Raw genomic sequence first — 15,753 nt, forward strand, 5'->3', positions numbered from 1 at the left:
GATATTCTATGATTCTATGACTGGGCGTGGGCTGAGAGTAGAAGTCACAAAGGGCCCAGAGGGGCGGTGCCGGGCTTTACTTTTTTGTGATTTGCTGTGTCAGTCTCTTTTCATAGAATCGTAGGACTGGACGGGACCTCGAGGGGTCATCTAGTCCAGCCCCCTGCACTCATGGCAGGACTAAGTCTTATCTAGACCATCCCTGACAGGCGTGTGTCTAACCTGCTCTTAAAATCCTCCAACGACAGAGATTCCACAACCTCCCTCGGCAATTGTCTTAGGTTCCTTTTATTTCCTTCCCAAATTCTAGTTCTAAAGAGCATCAGGCCCCTTCATGGTGCTTCAAATCATCCCTTAGCTGGCTCTGGTCTTTGCCTGCTCATCTAAAGCCATCTCAGCTAAAGCCAACTAGAAGAGCAGAGGGCAGATTTTGTCTGATGCCCAGAAGTCTCCTCCGAACCAGCTTTTTTCAGCTCTTCCTAGCCAAGGAGACAGCCACAAACTTCAGACCACCGGTTGCCATCCACTGGAATATAAAGGGTTGTCTGTATGGGAAAGCGATCCCAGTATAAGCCAAGGTGGGAATTTAAACCAATAGTTATACCTGTTCAGCCTCCCATGGGGAGGCTCTTATTCCAGTATATGAGTGGCCTTTAGGTCAGCTAATATTGCTTTGGAAGGGGTTCAAGCTAAACCAAAAAAGCCAGACTTACTGCAGAATAAGAATGTCCACATGGGAAGTTATACCCTGTATAAATCTCCCATGCAGCACAGCCCTAAAATACACACCTTAGTCTCCTCGCCACCTCCCCTGTTTACCTAACTCTGCCTGTGTTCCACTGGAAAACATGACTCCTGCGAGCTTTGAGCTAGTGAAGCGGGGAATATGATGACCGTTTCAGTCATTTAAGTTTAAAAAACAGCTTAACTGACAATTTCCCCACCTACTCGCAGGGAAAACAGCCTGTTTTGTTAATTAATACCATAGATCCTAACAATCAGGGACCATGGCTCTGGGTGCGGTACAAAATCCCCAACAGAAAAACAACAACAACAAATAACCCAACCCTATCCCCACAGCACACACCCCTCCACAAACCTGAGCAGGTTCCCTGGTACTGTATAGTGAGGGGAGACTGTGGACTAGATGTGACAGAGGCATTTTTCACTGCAGTGTCCCACATATCAGGGAGTGACGGACATTGTCTTCAACTGTAATAAGTCTCATTGAAAAGAAACAAGGAAAAACCAAGGCTGACCCTGGAGACATCGTACTACAGAGTGACCTGCCACCAGAAGAGGAATGACAGCAACGGTAACAGGGTACAGGGGTTCAACCCCCAAACGCTGCATGTGAACCCATCCTGGGTGGGGCATACCTGCCTCTGACAGACACCTGGGGACTGGCTTCTTCTAACACCTTGGCTACACTGGTCTGGCTTGTCCTGTGACAACCATCACTAACAAGCAGCCTTAGTAGGCTCAGCAGACCCCCAAAGAGACTTGATCACGTTCTAGGTGGTTGTTGTTGAAGCTGCTGGGTGTAACCACCACCCTTCCTTTACAATAATTCTTTCTTACAGCTAAGCTCCTTTATGAAATCAGAGCACCCCTATCCCAACACAGAGGCACATGTGGGCTACTCAGGAGTTTGAGCTATGTAGGAGAGGGGCTTGCCTGGGTATTGTTTGTGAGTAGATGTGTGTGTGTGTGTATGTGTGCACAAGACGGAGGGGGAAAAAAAAAAAACAGCACCAGAGAAGCACAGGGAGCAGGCAGCCAGAAAGCCAGACACAGAAGCGCTGGCAGAGGGACCCTGAGAAGGAACCTTGAGAGGGCGCTTTTGGGCACAGTGCTGGCTGAAAGAGGCTGGGAACTATGAGCAAGGAAACTGTCTCCCATCGTTTGACTCTTCCCGTGTTTGGAGTAACACAACTTTGTAAATAAGCCAGACTGTATGAAAGGGGACCAGACCCCACTGTCCATTTCTCCTCGTAACTGCAAGACGCCACATTTTTGGCGAGTCGTTTGAGTCAAAAGGGATAAGAGGGTTTGATGAGCATCTGAGCATGTAGCTGTAGCTTGCTGGAGGCAGACCAGCGTCTTAAGGCTTGCAATGGGGCAGGTAGATGCGTGTGTGAGGTCTCACATCTGACACCAGGGCCCCTGCTCTCCCCATGCCCCTAACCCCACGTGCACACACACACTCCTGAACAACCTCCTGATTTGGGGGGAACTGGATGGCCTGGCATCCGGGCAAACTGCTTACCCAGGGGGAATAAAGCCAGGGCACCAGGCCGTCTAGGGCTGAGAGAACAGTTTCAGTCTCCCCACGTGTTCTTAGCCAGCATTTTCCACAGTCATGGTTAAGGCAAAGCAGATGCCACTGGAATTTCCCCTACCCCCACAGGTGTTAGTCATAGGCACTGAAAGGTGAGACACCTCCTACACTTGCTCTTTGGTAATGGCAGAGCCCCATCTGTACATAGCCAGAGGTTTCCATGTTTTTTAACAAGCGCTAGCTTCCCAGCAGGCGTGGGCTGGATGCAGGGGGCAGTGGGTGAGTCAATGGCCTGTGCTATGCAGCAGTGGGGTGTGGGGGCCCAGGGGTGTGTGTCAGAACAGGTGATCAGAGTGGTCCCTTTTCGCTTTACAGATGATGAAACTAGAGACCCCATTTAAGAGCTCAGAAGCAGGCTTCAGTTACCTGGCTCGGCTCCGCTCTTGGGGTTTCCAGGGATATCAGGATTAAACTCTGACCCCAGTTTCTGCCCAGAGGGATCCATTCTTTTCTCCCGTCTCAGCGGGACACGCTGGACTCCTCGCTCTCTTGCTACAATCTGTGCGGGGACTCAGTCCCGGTCGGCTGGAGACATTCCTGGCTCCTGTCGTTTTCCAGCTCGTGGCTGCTCTGCAGTACAAGAGGGAACAGCCGGAATACGTAAAGGGCAGTTTCTGTGGATCGTCACTATGTGGGTTGCGGAGTCATTGCTGTTATCGACCTAGGACACGGGGCATGGAAAGTCCCCATATATAGATTACTAAACCTGACTTTCCCAGCTCTTTAAAAGGTTCTGAGGCCACATGCTAGGTTGAAACTGCTCCCCAAGACACTGCTGCCTCAGACGCACAGGCAGGGGAAAGTGAGGCAGGAGCATATGGGAGCTCTGACTGGGCTCCCCAGATGCAGGTTCTCCCTTTGCATCGTACCCCAGCACCTTCTCCAAGCACAGCCCTTCTCCCCACCAGGCCTGCCCTACCCCTCTCATATTCCTGCCCCTTATGCCCTCACACATAGTCATTTCTCCCCCCCCCCCACTCTTCTGGTGGGAGGGGGAAGCAAGGCTGTGGGGGGAGCTTTGGGGCTAGGAGGATTGTTCTGGGGGAGACCCGGTGCCCAGAAAGGGGTGCAGCAGGGAAGGACACCTGACCCAAAGCACCAGGCTCTCCTTGCACTCCTGCCTCAGTTTCCCCATCAGTGCTGTCTCAGTGCACAGTGGAGCCTTTAAGCCCTGATGCCTCAGCATAGTGGGACTAAGCTCCCCACTTTGGACCCTTGCCCTGTGCACAGCCCTCTTCTCTTCAACACAGGAACCCCCTGCACACAACCGCACCCCCATGCATTCCCAGCCCCCCACCACACACACACACACACACACTGCCTTCAGCTATGCTACTGAGTCCTCCCATCTCACGCCCCCCTCCTACCCTCTAACTAGCTATCAAGTTCTTCTACACAGCTGCAATTCCCAGAACTGAAAAGGAAATATGTTCCCAGATTCTAAAATCAGAACTTTCTGTGGGCAGTAAACGAAAGAGAACAAAGTAACTGGAAAGAGGCCAGATGTGCAGTGACCTGTCTTAACTCCTTACTGGCTTACTCAAAAGCTACTTTCAAAATGCACCCCCCCCCACCAAGACAGCCCTTCCCTTAGGGCAAGGAGCGCTCCCCCAGGAAAACACAAGACAGAGATGACAGCTGCACCCCTGACTTCCCTTGATGTACAGTCCACTGGCCCAAACGCCCCCTCCAGTAGAATGGCTTGAAATATTTTTGATCACTGTGTTTTCCACCCCAAAAATGATCCAAATGGTCCAAAATTAATGGGGCAGTGGTGGTGGTTTGGGAAGAAAGTGTCATTTTTACAAAACTTGCCAGCAGGAAATTTCCAAGTGTAAATTTTAGTTTGGGATTAAAAAAAAATCCTCACCACTTCTTTTTTTTTTAAAATAAGATTCCCTCCCCCCCCACCCCCCTTGTTGCCACTGAATGCAATAGAACAAACAGCGTCTTTGGAGTCTCATACACGAGCTTGAACTAGAAGACAGCTGGATACGGCCAACGTGAGCCAGGGTCTGGAGCTGGAGGGCGCACGGGGTGGGGGCATATTCCTTATCCTATGAGACAGAAGAATTGGCAGGAGGTTTGCGGCCAGAGGTTGGCTGGATCCTGCTATGGGGATGTTGCTTTTGGTGATGTTCTGCACCCTCCCCCCTCATCCACCCCCTTTCTGGTGGTCTCAGACCAGCACAACACTTGTTCTCTGTTAAGCTGAGAGGGTCAGGGATGGGGATGGGCGGGTGTCTGGACCCAGCAGTGTCCATGTGCTGGATGAGGGTTTACACAGCATTTTTAGGCCAAGGGGCAGACTTTTCCTGCGGGACGAGGAGACGATTCCCTTGTTGTCTGATCTGATAATAGATTTGGGGGCCAAAGCTTGTCTGAGTCACTTTATATTGAAACCACTTTGTGGTTTCCCCCGCAGACCCCGGGCCATGACTCACAGTCTCACCAACTCATTCCCCACCCACCAACACCCGATTCATGCGGGGACCCCAGGAGCATCCACACGAGGACTCAGTGGGTCCCCACCACCCCCTGGGCCCTCCGAAGGGGACCCACGTGCCAAGTCGATGCTCTCCCATCCCCCACACCGTCCCTCCCCGCACCCCGGCAGCCCGCCTCACTGCCCAGGGACCCCAGCCTCGGGGCTGAGAGCGCCCCGTGATCTCCCCACCCCACCGCCCAGGGGTGCTGAGAGCCACTGAACCAAACAGCAAACCCTGTCTGTGATGGAAACCGCTTCAAGCCGGCGGGGGGGGGGGGGGGGAGCGGCAGCACCCCCAGCTCCCCCCTGCTTCCAGCCCCAATGCACCCGCCACCCGCTCTCCAGTCTGGATCTACACTGGGCTGCCTCGCAGCATCTCGGGCAAATCGCTCCCCCCCCCCCCCAACACACACACCAGCCCCCCCTGCCCACCCCCCTGCGGGCGCCCGGTGCAGCGGGAGGAAGGAGGGTCCCCACCCCCCGTGTCCCGGGAGCTCCGCTTGTCTGCAGACTCCATGAGCCCCGGCCCCAGCTGCCCCCCCACGAGCCTGAGCAGCCCCGCTTATGGCTCAGACACCCCCCAACCCGGGATCCGAACCCCCGGCCCCAGCGCTCTCACCTGGCACCCGGCTCGCGGCGCGGTGAAGGGGAGACGCTCGGGTGCGGGCTGGGAAGGGAAAGCGGGGGGGGTTGGGGGGGGCTGGGGGTGGAGCTAGTTCTCCTCCAATCAGCGTCAGAGTGTGGGGGCGGGGGGCGAGCGGGAAACACACTTTCGCTCTGCTCCCCCGGGGCCGCGAACACGTGTGAACGCCCGGGGAGCGGGCGCGGAGCCGGGCGGCCCCGGGGACCTTTTGCTAATGTCCCCCCCGGACTTTCCCTCCAGCCGCAGCCGCTCCTGCCCGGAGCCCGGAAGGCCCCAGTTCGCTCCTGGGTGCGACCGGTCCCCGCGCTGCGCTGCTCAAGTGCCGGTCGTTTCCCTCCCGCAGGGCCCCCGCTCCGCTCCGCTCCCCGGAGACTCGGTTCCCCCGGCACGGGTGTGGCTGGACACCGCCGCCTGCCAGGCGGCTCGCAGCCCTGCCCTCTCTGAGCGATGCTCCCACGGGAGCAATCCGGCTCCCGGAGCCCTGCATGAGCCCGCCTGCGCCCCTCAGCTTGGGAAACGCGTTCACACGGGCGGGAGGCAGGGCGAGGTGGGACGATGCCCCAGGACAGACCCGAATCTCACGGAGACCGAGACCCTGAAGCCCCGGGGGCAGGGACTGTTGTTTTGTTCTGGGTTTGTACAGGGCCTCGGTGAGTTCACGCAGATGAGGTGTTTGCAGTAAGTCCCGTTAAAATGAGACACCAAAGCTGGTTACAAGGTATGTACCTGCCAGAGACGCTAAACATTCCCCTGCCCCTTCGTGCTTCGGGTTCACACACCCGCTGGGTTTCTTTCGCAGCTCAGCACAAGTGAAAGGAATTGAACCCAAACCGGCTCTATAATCCCTTTGAAATTCCCTCTGCGTGCAGACAGTAATGCCTATTCGGATTCCTTCTCAACCAATCATGTGGCCCAGCTCCGAGGTGGGTTAGGAATAAGAGAACAATCGCGGCCGATTGTCCACAGGAGGGGAGGGGCAAAGCAGAGCTCCCCTGAGCTTGGGGGCTCTCTCTGCTCCCCGTTCCCCTCCTATGAGAAAGCTCGGAGCTTTGCCAGACAAGCTCCAACACCCTCTGAAATCCCGTCACCCACAGAGAAAAAACCATTGCAAGGGTCCACGACACTGTAAATGCCATTTCTCTCCCCTGCACTGGTGCACTGTTCACTCCATCCCTCCCCTCCCCATCTCTGCCTCCTCATCTCAGCTTAACAGCTGGTGTCCTCTGGGATCGATACGGGTATTTCTTTTTGGGGAAAAAAAGTTTCTTTTCCCCCCACATTTAGCACTAAATCTAGAACAGTCCTTTCTGTCTGCAGCTGGCTGGCACACCTGCAACATGCTCCCTATTGCATCAGAATCAGCTAAGAGCATATAGGAAAAGGAGAGGGACGTTTTTTAACCTTGCTTACAACTCGGAAGGCCATTTTAATTGGGACCTTTAACCGGTTCCAGTGGTGCCTCTTTGCATAATGGGCTTAATCTGCAGCAAGGGAGATTCAGGAAAAACATCAGGAAAAATATTAGGAAAAACATCCTGACTCTAAGGGGAGTTCAGCTCAGGAAGGAGTTCAGCTCAGTTCAGCTCAGCTCAGGCTTCCAGGGGAGGTTGTGGAATCCCCGTCATTGGAGGTATTTAAGACCAGGCTGGACAAACACCTCTCAGGGCTGGTCTAGGTTTACTTGGTCCTGCCTCAGCGCAGGGGCTGGATTTGATGACCTCCTGAGGTCCCTTCCAGCCCTGCATTTGAAAAAACAACATCGCTTGTCCAGTAACCTCAGCCGGGCAGAACGCAACGCCATCCACAGCCTCAGAAACAACTCTGACATCATAATCAAAAAGGCTGACAAAGGAGGTGCTGTCGTCATCATGAATAGGTCGGAATATGAACAAGAGGCTGCTAGGCAGCTCTCCAACACCACTTTCTACAAGCCACTACCCTCTGATCCCACTGAGGGTTACCAAAAGAAACTACAGCATCTGTTCAAGAAACTCCCTGAAAAAGCACAAGAACAAATCCACACAGACACACCCCTAGAGCCCCGACCAGGGGTCTTCTATCTGCTACCCAAGATCCATAAACCTGGAAATTCTGGACGCCCCTTCATCTCAGGCATTGGCCACCCTGACAGCAGGATTGTCTGGCTATGTAGACTCCCTTCTCAGGTCCTACGCTACCAGCAGTCTCAGCTATCTTTGAGACTCCACTGACTTCCTGAGGAAACTACAATCCATCGGTGATCTTCCAGAAAACACCATCCTGGCCACTATGGATGTAGAAGCCCTCTACGCCAACATTCCACACAAAGATGGACTACAAGCTGTCAGGAATAGTATCCCCGATAATGTCACGGCAAACCTGGTGGCTGAACTTTGTGACTTTGTCCTCACCCATAACTATTTCACATTTGGGGACGATGTATACCTTCAAGTCAGGTTTCAGAGTAACAGCCGTGTTAGTCTGTATTCGCAAAAAGAAAAGGAGTACTTGTGGCACCTTAGAGACTAACCAATTTATTTGAGCATGAGCTTTCGTGAGCTACAGCTCACTTCATCAGATGCATACCGTGGAAACTGCAGCAGACTTCAAGTCAGCAGCACTGCTATGGGTACCCGCATGGCCCCACAGTATGCCAACATTTTTATGGCTGACTTAGAACAACGCTTCCTCAACTCTCGTCCCCTAATGCCCCTACTCTACTTGAGCTACATTGATGACATCTTCATCATCTGGACCCATGGAAAAGAAGCCCTTGAGGAATTCCATCATGATTTCAACGATTTCCATCCCACCATCAACCTCAGCCTGGTCCAGTCCACACAAGAGATCCACTTCCTGGACACTACAGTGCTAATAACCGATGGTCACATAAACACCACCCTATACCGGAAACCTACTGACCACTATACTTACCTACATGCCTCCAGCTTTCATCCAGACCACACCACATGATCCATGGTCTACAGCCAAGCTCTGCGATACAACTGCATTTGCTCCAACCCCTCAGACAGAGACAAACACCTACAAGATCTCTATCAAGCGTTCTTACAACTACAATACCCACCTGCTGAAGTGAAGAAACAGATTGACAGAGCCAGAAGAGTACCCAGAAGTCACCTAGTACAGGACAGGTCCAACAAAGTAACGTAACAGAACGCCAGTAGCCGTCACCTTCAGCTCCCAACTAAAACCTCTCCAACGCATCATCAAGGATCTACAACCTATCCTGAAGGATGATCTCTCACTCTCACAGATCCTGGGAGACAGGCCAGTCCTTGCTTACAGACAGCCCCCCAACCTGAAGCAAATACTCTCCAGCAACCACACACCAAAAATACTAACCCAGGAACCTATCCTTGCAACAAAGCCCGTTGCCAACTGTGTCCACATATCTATTCAGGAGACACCATCATAGGACCTAATCACATCTGTCACACTATCAGAGGCTCGTTCACCTGCACATCGACCAATGTGATCATAGAATCATAGAATCATAGAATATCAGGGTTGGAAGGGACCCCTGAAGGTCATCTAGTCCAACCCCCTGCTCGAAGCAGGACCAATTCCCAGTTAAATCATCCCAGCCAGGGCTTTGTCAAGCCTGACCTTAAAAACCTCTAAGGAAGGAGATTCTACCACCTCCCTAGGCAACGCATTCCAGTGTTTCACCACCCTCTTAGTGAAAAAGTTTTTCCTAATATCCAATCTAAACCTCCCCCACTGCAACTTGAGACCATTACTCCTCTTTCTGTCATCTGCTACCATTGAGAACAGTCTAGAGCCATCCTCTTTGGAACCCCCTTTAGTTGAAAGCAGCTATCAAATCCCCCCTCATTCTTCTCTTCTGCAGGCTAAACAATCCCAGCTCCCTCAGCCTCTCCTCATAAGTCATATCCTCATAAGTGATATATGCCATCATGTGCCAGCAATGCCCCTCTGCCATGTACATTGGCCAAACCGGACAGTCTCTATGCAAAAGAATAAATGGACACAAATCAGACGTCAAGAATTATAACATTCAAAAACCAGTCGGAGAACACTTCCATCTCCCTGGTCACTCAATTACAGACTTAAGAGTCGCAATATTACAAAAACAAATTTCAAAAACAGACTCCAATGAGAGACTGCTGAATTGGAATTAATTTGCAAACTGGACACCATTAAATTAGGCTTGAATAAAGACTGGGAGTGGATGGGTCATTACACAAAGTAAAACTATTTCTTCATGCTTATTGCCCCCTCTCCCCCCTGTTACTCTCACCTTCTTGTCAACTGTTGGAAATGGGCCATCGTGATTATCACTACACAAGGTTTTTTTCTCCTGCTGATAATAGCTCACCTTAATTGATCACTCTCGTTATAGTGCAGATGGCAACCCCCATTTTTTCCACGTTCTGTCTGTGTGTGTGTATATATCTATCTATCTTCCAACTGTATTTTCCACTGCATGCATCTGATGAAGTGGGTTTTAGCCCACAAAAGCTTATGCTCAGATAATTTGTTAGCCTCTAAGGTGCCACAAGTACTCCTCGTTCTTTTTGCTGATACAGACTAACATGGCTGCTACTCTGAAACTATGATTCTAATAAGAAAAGGAGTACTTGTGGCACCTTAGAGACTAACCAATTTATTTGAGCATGAGCTTTCGTGAGCTACAGCTCACTTCACTTTGAAGTTCAAATTCACACTGCAATGGGAAGATCGTTCACAGAACAATTTTTTAATGAAGTACTAATTGATGCAAAATGCTCAAAATACCATTTGCTGTTAAATGTATCTTTATTGAAAATGACAAGCTATTACCAGCAGGAGAGTGAGTTTGTGTGTGTGGTTTTTGGAGGGGGGTGGGGGGGTGAGAAAACCTGGATTTGTGCTGGAAATGGCCCACCTTGATTATCATACACATTTTAAAGAGAGTGGTCACTTTGGATGGGCTATTACCAGCAGGAGAGTGAGTTTGTGTGTGTGGGGGGGGGCGCGGAGGGTGAGAAAACCTGAATTTGTGCTGGAAATGGCCCAACTTGATGATCACTTTAGATAAGCTATTACCAGCAGGAGAGTGGGGTGGGAGGAGGTATTGTTTCATGGTCTCTGTGTATATAATGTCTTCTGCAGTTTCCACAGTATGCATCCAATGAAGTGAGCTGTAGCTCACGAAAGCTCATGCTCAAATAAATTGGTTAGTCTCTAAGGTGCCACAAGTCCTCCTTTTCTTTTTGCGAATACAGACTAACACGGCTGCTACTCTGAAACCTATGATTCTAATATCAGCCCCATCGGTTAAACTCGATGCCCTACGATCAGGACTTTCTGAAGAATTTTAGCTGATTCCTGCCTTTCAGTGCAATAAGTCCTTGTTTCAATGTGAGTGGCCAAAAGTGGCGGTTGCTCTTTCCAAGCAAAAATGCAGCAGATAAATCAGAACTCCCCCCACCCCCTCAAATGAGCTAAGGCTGGTTTCAATCCAGCTGAGGTGCGAAGTGTCAGTCTTAGACTCAGAAGCCCAAATTCTCCAGCCAGTTCTGGACAGGCAAAGCTCCTCACAGGACTGGGGCCTTGTGATGGGGTGCTCTCCCCCACGCTAGTCTAGAAGGGGGTTAATGAGGCTAGGAAGGGGGCAATTAACTGGATAGACCACAGCTGAGGGGAATTAGGGGACTGAATGATAATGGAGCCAGCTGAGAGGGAAGAGGCAGGGCTGGTGTAGATCCAGGAAGCTGGTAGGAGAAGGGGCTATAGTGAAGGAGCCTGTAGCCACTCTGTGGACATTAGAGAGAGAGAGAGAGAGAGAGAGAGAGAGAGAGGGAGGGAGGGAAGGAAGGAAGGAAGGAAGGAAGGAAGGAAGGAAGGAACCTAGGGGAGAGGGTGTAGGAAAAGGCTGAGGGAAAGGGCAGCAAGGTTTAAGACAGTGCACTCCTCCTTGCTGCTGATTAAAGGGTCCCTGAGCTGGAATCAGGAGTAGAGGGTAGGCCCGGATTCCCCTCCTGGCCACTGGGGAAGTGGCACTGTCTGGGCAGTGAATGAGAAGGCTCCAGAGAAGAGGTGGGCAAACTACGGCCTGGGAGCTCCATCCGGCCCTTCAGACATTTTAATCCGGCCCTGAAGCTCCAGCCAGGGAGCAGGGTGGGGGCTTGCCCTGCTCCATGCATGCCGGGGCTCCGCGTGGCTCCAGAAAGCAGTGGCACGTCTCCCCTCTGCCTCCTATGGGCAGGGGCAGCTAGGGGGCTCCGCACACTGCCACCACAGCTCCCATTGGCCGGCAACCACAGCCAATGGGAGCTTCAGGGACAGCATCTGTGAACCGGGCAGCGCACAGAGCCGCCTGGCCGCACCTCTGCACAGGAGCTGGAGAAGGGATATGCCACTGCTTCCAGGAGCTGCTTGAGGTAAGTGCTGCCAGGAGCCTGCAGCCCTGACCACCTCCTGCGCCCCAACCCCCTGCCCCAGTCCTGATCCCCCTCCCATGCTCTGAACCCCTCGGTCCCAGCCCAGAGCAGCCTCCTGCATCCCCAACCCCTTGTTGTCAGCCCCACCCCAGAACCCGCACCCCAGCTGGAGTCCTTACCCCCTCCTGCACCCCAACCCCCAATTTTGTGAGCATTCCTGGCCTGCCATACAATTTCCATACCCAGATGTGGCCCTTGGGCCAAAAGGTTTGCCCACCCCTGTTCCAGAGAAACTGTCTCAGGCAAAGACTTGGATGTCCCGGAAACAGTGACCTGGCCGGAGGGGTGAGCCAGGAAAGGAGAGCACCCGGTATCTCAGAGACTGAGGGAGAGAGGCGGCAAGGTGCACAAGGAGCGGCAGAAGGGAACGTGGGACCTGGAAAGAGCTAATCACCAGAGCAACCAGGAGGAAGCACCTTAGCAGTAATTAACTTGACAGCCGCTGATTATTTGTAACAAAAATCAGAACACCCCCAGAGCACACTGACCTGCCGGATGTGTGTAATGTGGCAACATCAGAAAAGAAACCTGTCCGCCACCAAACGCAAAATGGGACCCTGGAGACAGAGTCGCAAATACAGACAACCCACCAATGACCGCAGCAGAGATCCCAATTCCAGGGATCCTGCCCTGTGAGGTCACAAGTCAAAATCAGCTTCCGAGGCTGAATGCTTGTCTACGTTCTGAGTTGCACAGATGTAACTAAGTCCTTGCCTGCATGAGAAAGGGTACGTCTACACTAGAAACACTACAGTGGCACAGCAGCTGTCTTGGCATGATAGCAACGGAAGTGGTCCTTCCATAGCGGTAGATAATCCACCTCTCCGAGAGGTGGTAGCTAGGTCAGCAGAAGTATTCTTCTGTTGACATAGGGCTGTCTACACCTGAAGTAAGGTTGGCTTAATTATGTATCTCCGGGGGGTGAATTTTTCACACCTCTGAGCAAAGTAGCTACATCGACCTAACTCTCTAGTGAAGACGAACTCAAGTTGCACCTAACTTAAGTTGGTTTCTAAACTGATTTGGTTAATGCACATCCCCAACCCCACCCCACATGGACACTGGTTTGGAGTTTAAGGACAGTTCATTCCAGGTATCTTAAACCTATTCCTATCTGATCTGAGACAAACTGAAACAAGCCACTCAAACTCTAAAAAGAGCAAGTAAAAGCATGTTTTCAGTTTAGTTAAACTGGAGTAATTTTTAGTCTGATTTCAGTTCAACCTTCTCATGTAGATAAGCCCCACGGCATCTTTATTATTATTGAAATTGCAGCAGCAAGTAGGAGTCGCAGTCATGGACCAAGATCCCCTTGTGCTAGGTGCTGGACAAACATAGAACAAGGATGATCCATGCTTCTAATCTAAGTATGGGAGGGGACAATGGGTAGGTGCAGGCAGATGGACGGGGGAGTACAAGGGAACAGTGAAACAATATTAGTCATCTACTGCTCGGCATCTAGTCGTCTCTGTAGCACTATTACACATCTCTGTAACATGCTTACAGTATTTACTCGTCATCCATTAACAATTTATGCACAGAATCTTTAGCTTTCGTGAGCTACAGCTCACTTCATCGGATGCATTCATTTATGGATAGAAGCTTTAGCTAAGAGTGTGACTGTTTCGTGTACTTCCCCCAACCTGACAACAACACTGGGGATAAAGGTGGTTCAAATCCCGCCCATTCAACACACACCTGGAGATGTCACAACCCACCAAGAGACAGGCTCTACGTTCTACCCTCTCAGCCATCAGTGCCACTCACACAGATTCCATTAGCCATGAGACCAGCCATTCATTTCGGATCATGTCTCTTTCCTACTCATCGGAATGACCGATCCATTTCCTACAGACCAGAGTCTCCCTCTCCGTCAATTAGACACGATCCCAGCGACAAGCTCAGGATCAAACTCAACCAGTCTCTGGAAGGAAGCATCCCACTTGAGCATTGCCACATCCCTGCTCTGGGAAAGCTACAAAGCTCTGGGCATCTGGAAACAGGAGGTTCTAATGGCAACTGGTTTGTAAATTTAACTACAGCAGCTGCTCCTACTACAACCCCCAAGCCCCCAGGGATGATGCAGAAGGGAGTTCACTCACCAGGTTATCATCTGCTGGGACCAACAGAGCCGGCCTCTGAGCTGAGCCTGGTGAGAAAGAAGAAACCTCCCCTACCGAACTGTGGCATTGGGTCAGTTTCACTGAGAAAATGGGATTTTTATCTGAGTCACATCTGTCAGGCAGCGAAGACACACTGGCTGGGAATTTTCTAAAAAGAACAGAACAGAAATAGAGAGAGGTAAGACCCTCAGTGGCCAGGACATTGTTACTAATCTCTGTCAATCGCAGGCATGTTGTCTGATGCCACAGATAGGCTGACCAGGAGCGTTACCTACCAGTGTATTCCTGTCCTAGCCTCACCCCCCATCCCAGCTGTGCCAATGTGCCTCAATCCTGACCCCTCAGTCTCCCTGCTGCCCCAGCCCTGGGCTCTCCCTCTGTCAATGCCCCTCAATCCTGACCCACAGCCCTCCTGCTGCCCCAGCCCTGGGCTCTCCCTCTGTCAATGCCCCTCAATCCTGACCCACAGCCCTCCTGCTGCCCCAGCCCTGGGCTCTCCCTCTGTCAATGCCCCTCAATCCTGACCCCTCAGTCTCCCTGCTGCCCCAGCCCTGGGCTCTCCCTCTGTCAATGCCCCTCAATCCTGACCCACAGCCCTCCTGCTATCCCAGCCCTGGGCTCTCCCTCTGTCAATGCCCCTCAATCCTGACGCACAGCCCTCCTGCTATCCCAGCCCTGGGTTTGCCCTCCCAGCTTTGTCAATGCCCTTCACTCCCAAATCCATAGCTAGGGTCACCATCCGTCCGTATTTCCCTGGACATGTCCGGCTTTTTCGTCTTGAAACAGCCGCCCGGGAGGAATTGGTTATAAGGTAGAAAAGTCCGGGATGTCAGGGGTCGGGGGTGTGGAGAGGTATCGGAGCAGTCAGGGGGCAGGGGGAGTTGGATGGGTGTGGGGTTCTGGTGGGGGGCTGTCAGGGTGGGGGTGTGGAGAGAGGTCGGGTCAGGGCAGGCAGGGAGCGGGGGGGGTTGGAAGGGTCAGGGGTTTGGGGGGGCCTCTCAGGGGGAGGGGGTGTGGAGAGGGGTCAGGGTAGGCAGGGAGCGGGGGGCGGGTTGGATGGGTCGGGAGTTCTGAGGGGGGCCTGTCGGGGCGGGGGTGTGGAGAGGGGTCAGGGCAGGCAGGGAGCGGGGGGGGGGGTTGGATGGGTTGGGAGTTCTGGCGGGGGGGGCCTGTCAGGGGGCGGCGGTGTCGAGAGGTATCGGAGCAGGCAGGGAGGAGGGGGCGGGTTGGATGTGTCGGGGTTTCTGGGGGGAGGCTGTTGGGGCAGGGGTATGGAGAAGGGTCAGGGCAGGCAGGGAGCGGGGGTGGGTTGGATGGGTCGGTGGTTTGGGGGGGGGGCTGTCAGGGTGGGGGTGTGGAGAGGGGTCAGGGCAGGCAGGGAGCGGGGGGGGTTGGAAGGGTCAGGGGTTGGGGGGGGCTCTCAGAGGGAGGGGGTGTGGAGAGGGGTCAGGGCAGGCAGGGAGCGGGGGGGAGTTGGATGGGTTGGGAGTTCTGGTGGGGGGGGCCTCTCAGCGGGCGGCGGTGTCGAGAGGTATCGGAGCAGGCAGGGAGCAGGGGGCGGGTTGGATGTGTCGGGGTTTCTGGGGGGAGGCTGTTGGGGCAGGGGTATGGAGAAGGGTCAGGGCAGGCAGGGAGCGGGGGTGGGTTGGATGGGTCGGTGGTTTGGGGGGGCCTCTCAGAGGGAGGGGGTGTGGAGAGGGGTCAAGGCAGGC

The 15,753-nt window shown here is 53.0% G+C and overlaps 1 long non-coding RNA gene across 1 annotated transcript; it reads right to left on the reverse strand.

Annotated features, from left to right (window-relative positions):
• Window positions 1-371: 371 nt before the first annotated feature.
• Window positions 372-5,498, reverse strand: LOC144274565 (uncharacterized). The gene is made up of 3 exons (XR_013347892.1): window positions 5,449-5,498; window positions 2,708-2,911; window positions 372-545 (listed from the first exon to the last, which is right to left on the reverse strand). It is a non-coding gene; the product is annotated as an uncharacterized LOC144274565 (long non-coding RNA).
• Window positions 5,499-15,753: the final 10,255 nt, after the last annotated feature.

Source organism: Eretmochelys imbricata, chromosome 14 (assembly GCF_965152235.1).
Source record: "Eretmochelys imbricata isolate rEreImb1 chromosome 14, rEreImb1.hap1, whole genome shotgun sequence".
NCBI classification, from domain to species: domain Eukaryota; kingdom Metazoa; phylum Chordata; order Testudines; family Cheloniidae; genus Eretmochelys; species Eretmochelys imbricata.